We start from the raw sequence: 7,704 nt of genomic DNA on the forward strand, positions 1-7,704 counted from the left end.
GAGACTCGTGACTCCAAGGAGCCGGACTCCTCTCCGGACTCCGAACCCTCCGTGCCCCTGCCGATCGAATCCGATTGTGCGCCGATCATGGAGTTCACTACCGCGGACATCTTTCAGCACTCGCCTTTCGGCGATATCCTGAAGGCACTGAAGTCTCTCTCTTTATCAGGAGAGCCCTGGTCGGACTACGGTCAGCAAGGTTGTGGTACGGACGATGAAGAAATTCAAAGCCCACCCACCACCCACTTTGTAGCCACTGTCGACGACTTAACCGACATGCTCAACTTCGACTCCGAAGATATCGACGGTATGGACGCCGATGAAGGAGATGATGAAGAAACAGCGCCTACTAGGCCCTGGAAGGCCACCTCGTCATATGACATATACATGGTGGACAGCCCAAAAGAGGGAGATGGCGATGGAATAGCGGAGGATGACCCCTCCAAGAAATAGCCTAAGCGCCGGCGTGAGCGGCGCTGCTCAAAATCCCGCCAAAACAAACACGGTGATTCCAGCACGGGAGATAATAATACTCCGGAAAGCGCCGAAGAAAACCCCCTCCAGCAAGATTTAGCACAGGAGGATGGAGAATCCATCCCTCATTAGAGAGCGGGAGACAGAGAGGTCGAGGACGATAATTATATGCCTCCCTCCGAAGACGAGGCAAGCCTCGACGATGACGAATTCGTCGTGCCAGAGGATCCCGTCGAGCAAGAGCGTTTTCAACGCAGGCTTATGGCCACGGCAAGAGGCCTCTCGGCCCTCCACTCAAGCCGCACCCCGTACCAAGGCACGAGAATATGCGCCGGACTTATGAGACATGTTGGAGGACAAGGCAAGGCAAACAAGATCGATCTACGGATCGCGTGGGCGCCCCACGACTCGAGACGGTAACCATCACGCCGGCCACAAATTCGGCGGGGCCGAACACAGTAGACAAGGCTCATTGGAGCTACGTCATGATATAGCCCAGTACAGAGGCACACCCACTCTGCTTTACAGATGAAATAATGGATCATCAAATCCCCGAGGCTTTCAAACCCGTAAACATCGAATCATATGATGGCACAACAGATCATGCGGTATGGATCGAGGATTATCTCCTTCATATCCACATGGCCCGCGGCGATGATTTCCACGCTATCAAATACCTCCCACTCAAGATTAAAGGACCAGCTCGGCATTGGCTTAACAGTTTGCCAATAGGATCAATCAGTTGTTGGGAGGACCTGGAAGCCGCATTCCTCGACAATTTCCAAGGCACTTATGTGTGACCCCCAAACATCGATGACCTAAGTCACGTAATTCAGCAGCCAAAGGAATCGGCCAGGCAATTCTGGACACGGTTCCTAACAAAGAAAAATCAAATAGTCGACTGTCCGGACGCTAAGGCCCTAGCAGCCTTCAAGCACAATATCCGCGATGAGTGGCTGGCCCAGCACCTTGGACAGGAAAATATGAAGTCTATGGCAGCACTCACGACACTCATGACCCGCTTTTGCACGGGAGAAGACAGCTGGCTTTCTTGTAGCAATAATATGACCAAGAACCCTGGTAATTCGGACACCAGGGACAGTAGTGGCAGGTCGCATCGCAACAAGCAGAAGCGCTGCATTAACGGCGACAATGCTGAGGGTACGGCAGTTAATGCCGGATTCAGAGGTTCTAAATCCGGTCAGCGGAAAAAGCCATTCAAAAGGAATCCTAGGGGCCCGTCCAGTTTGGACCGAATACTCAACCGCTTGTGCCAGATACATGGCACCCCCGAAAAGCCGGCCAATCACACCAACAGGGATTGTTGGGTGTTCAAGCAGGCAGGCAAGTTAAACACCGAAAATGAAGACAAGGGGCTACATAGCGATGACGATGAGGAGACCCGGCCGCCGAACAACAGTGGACAGAAGGGTTTTCCCCCACAAGTGCGGACGGTGAACATGATATACGCAACCCACGCCCCCAAAAGGGAGCGGAAGCGCGCGTTAAAGGACGTATACGCGGTAGAGCCAGTCGCCCCAAAGTTCAACCCATGGTCCTCCTGCCCGATCACCTTTGATCGAAGGGACCATCCTTCGGAAAGCCTGTTCGGCAGTTCAATTGCCACACAAACGATGCAAGAACCAGGGAAGCAGACAAGCCACGCCGCATTTCGGAACTCCCAGGTGGTCTCTATCACGAGCAATATACCCATTCCGCATACTATTCCGCAGCTTGCCCCTGGAACGGACATGTTAACTAGTCCAACCTTCCACTTATCGCATTACTTGTACCATTCTGCCTTGATCGCACCCCTTTTTAATAAACAATGCATAGCTTTTGCCTATTTTTGCATTACCTTTTTTCTTTATATATGTTCCTTAACGACATGTTGCACCCGTACACGTTGGTATGGCCAAAATATGCCAGGGGCTTTACTACCCCTCAATATGGTGTAAGAAGTCCGAACACTTTAACAAGTGCGGCACCCCGAACTTATAGCATTATATGCATCGGCTCCGAATCATGTCTTGGGTCAATAGTTGGGTTTGCCCGGCTCCTATGTTTTGGTGCCTTATGTTCCGCTATATCGGCTAAGGTAGCACTAGGAGAACCACTGCGATTGTGCCCAAGTTGAGCTGGGTCGAGCACCTCAGAAGAGAAAGCTAAAACTGACCGTCATGATGAAGCAAGAGCTGGTCGCTGTTCGAGAGAGTTTTTTCGAGTCCCTAAAGACTTATGCCGCTTAGGGCGAGGAGCCGGCTCTGTCCGGCCAAGGCGTGGATAGCACCCCGAATTCGGTCTTCCGAATACCAGGGGCTTCGCTGAAATTTAAAATTATAGAATTCTATGGCTAAGTGAGAGTGTTCACGCATTATAGTCCGATTGCCTTGTTTGTTGGGCTGAGCGCCTCCCTCGAAGGACCCAAATATGGGAAAAAGAGCGCTCAGGTTTATCCCCGAACACCCCAGCACTAGCGGCACGGGGGCAGAAGCCGACAACTCGCCATCTCTCAGAACTGATAAACAGCCACACAGAAGGTAATATTTTAAATTCCAACAGCATTGCTTAGCGCATATAAACAAGTTTTCAGCGCACAGGACAAAACGAGCAAGTTTCACTCAAAAATTACATCCCTAGAACATTCATCCGCTACAAGGCAGGCACCCTTCAGAACATCCTTATAGTAATTCTCAGGCTTGCGATGCTCTTTCCTCGGCGGTGGCCCGTCCTTCACAAGCTTCTCAGCATCCAGCTTGCCCCAGTGCACCTTAGCACGGGCAAGGGCCCTACGGGCACCCTCATGTAGACGGAGCGCTTGATGACTTCGAGCCTTAGACAGGCCTCCACTAGCCGCCGCACCAGCCCGAAATAGCTCCCAGGCAGAGCCCCTCCAGGCCACAGCCGAACAATGAGGCCCTTCATGGCCTGTTCGGCCACCTTGTGGAGCTCGACCAGTTGCTTCACCTGGTCGCTCAGGGGCATGGGGTGTCCGGCCTCAGCGTACTGAGACCAGAACACCTTCTTCGTCGAGCTGCCCTCCTCGGCTCGATAGAATGTGGCGGCATCGGACACACTCCGAGGAAGATCTGCGAACACTCCTGGAGAGCTCCGGATTCGGGTAAGTAATAAGTAACTCATGTTTATGTGTTTGCTTTGCATAAAGAATGCCTTACCCGCCGCTATCTTCTTCACCTCATCCAACTCCTGGAGGGTCTTCTGGGATTCGACCTTGGCAGACTTGGCATTTTTAATAGCCACCGCGAGCTCGGATGCTTGCGTCTTCGAGTCAAGCTCCAAACTCTCATGTTTTTCCATGAGAGCTTGGAGCTCTAGCCGCACCTTGCCAACCTCGGCCTCATACTTCTCCCGCTTGGTGCACTCCGAGGCTGCCCTCTTCTCGGCCTCGACCAGCGCCTGCTTAAGGGTCGCCACTTCAGACGTGGCCCCTACAATAGCCACGATAATCCTGTCATTCTTTGCAATTGCACCTTTTTATATATATTTCAAAACAAGGTATTTCTCACCTTCATTGTCCTCGAGCTGCTTCTTGGCACGCCCGAGCTCTTGCTTGGACCGCTCGAGGTTCTGCTTTATCATGTCCACTTCCGCAGTTAGCGCGGCGGACGCAAGCAGAGAAGCCTGCACATGCATATTGACTCATTTTTGTTAGACTCCTGCAAATTCTATTTGATCCTCTATTCGGCTTTTCTTCCCGAACACCAAACAGAGCATCAGGGGCTACTGTCTATGCGGTACTATTATTTACACATTCTTTACTTACCTCAAAGCCTGTCAAAAGGCTAGTACAAGCTTCATTCAGTCCGCTCTTGGCGGACTGAACCTTCTGGACCACCGCACTCATAATAGTGCAGTGCTCCTCGTTGATGGAGGCGCCTTGGAGCGCCTCCAACATATTGTCTGGTGCCTCCGGTTAGACGGGGGCCGCCGGCACGGTGGACTTGCTCCTCTTGGAAGGAGGTCCCCCCGCCAGACTCTGGAACCTTTGAAGGTTCCGGAGTGGTGTTCGGCCTAGAGCCGGACTTGAAGCCCTGGGGGGTTTCATCCCCTTTAATCTTGGAGTCCGGGAGGTCGCCTTGCGACGCCTCCAAGACCACATCCTCCCGGCTTGGAAACTGTTGCGAGAACACTTCGGTGTCGTCCGTAGGGTGGGGGGAGGAAGCCGTCGGAAGCGAGTTCACATCCGATGAGTCCAGTGAGCCGCTCGACGACGCGTCGAGCCGGTCTTTGGGTGGGCTGCATAAACATATTCGACGTAAGGGAAAGTTGTGCAATAAACAAATACTATGAATTACTCTGGTATCCATAGACTTACGATTTTTCCAGGGGCTTGGCCCTGGGCTGCCACTCCTCTCCGCCGTCGGCGTCGGTGGAGTAGTCCGGAGGAAGGGTTTTCCCCTTCTTGGACCCTCCGGCCTCCCCAGAGAGGGCAGCCTTCCTTTTCTTCTCTCCTCCCGCTGGAGGGGGAGAGTTCTCCTCTTCTTCCTCCTCATCTTCACGGGAGGAATGCACCTCGGAACCATCGGATGATGGATCCGACACCTCTTGGCGCCGGGCACTCTTTCGAGTCCCTGCAGCCTTTTTCGCGACCTTCTTCTCCGGCATCACATGGGGTGCCAGAACCAACTGCTTCGCCAAGCGAGCGTCCGCTGGGCCTTCGGGCAAAGGAGCCGGACAGTTGATCTATCCGGACGTCACCTGCCAGTCCTGTCAAATGTAAGGGAGCTTAGATCCCGCATGGAGTCAAACTATGAAAAACTGATACCCTATAAAAGGAAAAAATAGCTTACCGCGAGAGCGTGACACTGCGCACTGAATCTGCGATCCTCGGTAGCGGATGCGGGAGCCTCGGTGCCTTTGAAAAGCACCTTCCAGGCATCTTCGTACGTCGTGTTGAAGAGCCTGCTTAGAGTTTGGTGCCGCGCCGGGTCGAACTCCCACAGGTTGAAAGCCCGTTGTTGACAAGGGAGGATCAGGCGGATGAGCATAACCTGGACTATGTTGACAAGTTTGAGCTTCTTGTCCGCCAGGGTGTGGATGCATGTTTGGAGTCCGGTCAGTTCTCCTTTTTTACCCCAAGATAGGCCCGTCTCCTTCTAGGAGGTGAGCCATGTAGGGGGTCTGGATCGAAACTTGAGGGGTGCGACCCATTCGGCATCGCGCGGCTCGGTGAAGTATAACCACCCCGATTTCCACCCCTTCAGGGTCTCCACAAAGGAGCCCACGAGCCATAGGACGTTGGCCATCTTGCCCACCATGGCGCCTCCGCACTCCACCTGGTTGCCGTGCACCACATTCGGCTTGACGTTGTAAGTCTTGAGCCATACAACTAACAATATATATCACACAACTAACAAGCCCTACGCTCCAACTGTATCCATCCGTTAACATGACCAAGAAAACTCCGGAAATCGTGTAACTCACCCTTCGAAAAGCATCCGTTATACGAGCTGTGGCAATACTCCCGAACTCCCTCCCCAGTACAGGGTGGCGTCGAGGTTATCTCACCACTAACTACAGAAAAGAGATTTTTTATGTCGGTGAACTCAGGTATTCTAGAACTGCAACGATAAAATTGTGACGACAACACCTCGGAGCTCAAGTCAACCACACCTGGAAACTTAATATCTGTAGCAAAGTGTTTATTGGCAAAGTAATATGATAGTAGCGGTAACGGTAGCAAAAGTAATATTTTTGGGTTTTGTAGTGATTGTGATAGTAGCAACACAAAAGTAAATAAGCAAAGAACAATATATGAAAAGCTCGTAGGCAATGGATCGGTGATGGAGAATTATGTCGGATGCGATTATTCATGCAACAGTTATAACATAGGGTGAGACAGAACTAGCTCCAATTCATCAACGTAATGTAGGCATGTATTACGAATATAGTCATATGTGCTTATGGAAAAGAACTTGCATGACATGTTTTGTCCTACCCTCCCGTTGCAGCGGGGTCCTACTAGAAACTAATGGATATTAAGGCCTCCTTTTAATAGAGTACCGAACCAAATCATTAACACATAGTGAATACATGAACTCCTCAAACTACATTCATCACCGGGAGTGGTCCCGATTATTTCACTTCGGGGTTGCCAGATCATAACACATAGTAGGTGACTATAGACTTGCAACATAGGATCAAGAACTCACACATATTCATGAAAACATAATAGGTTCAGATTTGAAATCATGGCACTCGGGCCCTGGTGACAAGCATTAAGCATAGAAAGGTCATAGCAACATCAATCTCATAACATAGTGGATACTAGGGATTAAACCCTAACAAAGCTAACTTGATTACATGATAAATCTCAACCAACCCATCACCGTCTAGCAAGCCTACGATGGAATTACTTACGCACGGCGGTGAGAATCATGGAATTGGTGATGGAGGAAGTTTGATGATGATGATGGCGATGGGTTCCCCTCTCCGGAGCCCCGAATAGGCTCCAGATTAGCCCTCCCGAGAGAGTTTAGGGATTGGCGGCGGCTCCGTATCGTAAAATGTGATGAGTCCTTCTCTCTGAATTTTTTCTCCCCGAACACGAATATATGGAGTTGGAGTTGAGGTCAGTGGAGCATCAGGGGGCCCACAAGGCAGGGGGGCGCGCCTAGGGGGTAGGCGCGCCCCCACCCTCATGGACAGGGTGTGGGCCCCCTGACGTGGATTCTTCTTCTAGTATTTTTTATATATTCGAAAAATAATCTCCGTTGATTTTCAGGTCATTCCGAGAACTTTTATTTCTGCACAAAAATAACACCATGGCAATTCTGCTGAAAACAACATCAGTCTGGGTTAGTTCCATTCAAATCATGCAAGTTAGAGTCCAAAACAAGGGCAAAAGTGTTTGGAAAAGTAGATAAGACAAGACATATCAACTCCCCCAAGCTTAACCTTTGATTGTCCTCAAGCAATTTAGTTGATAAACTGAAAGTGATAAATAAAAACTTTTACAAACTCTGTTTGCTCTTGTTCTTGTAAATATGTAAAGCCAGCATTCAAGCTTTCAGGAAAGATTATGAACTAACCACATTCGCAATAACATTTAAGTCTCATGTTTACTCCTATCAATGGCATAATCAAGTAGCGAGCAATAATAATAAATCTCGGATGACAACATTTTCTCAAAACAATCATGATATGATATAACAAGATGGTATCTCACTAGCCCTTTCTGAGACCGCAAAACATAAATGCAGAGCACCT

Source organism: Triticum aestivum, chromosome 4A (genome assembly GCF_018294505.1).
Source record: "Triticum aestivum cultivar Chinese Spring chromosome 4A, IWGSC CS RefSeq v2.1, whole genome shotgun sequence".
In the NCBI taxonomy this organism is placed as follows: domain Eukaryota; kingdom Viridiplantae; phylum Streptophyta; class Magnoliopsida; order Poales; family Poaceae; genus Triticum; species Triticum aestivum.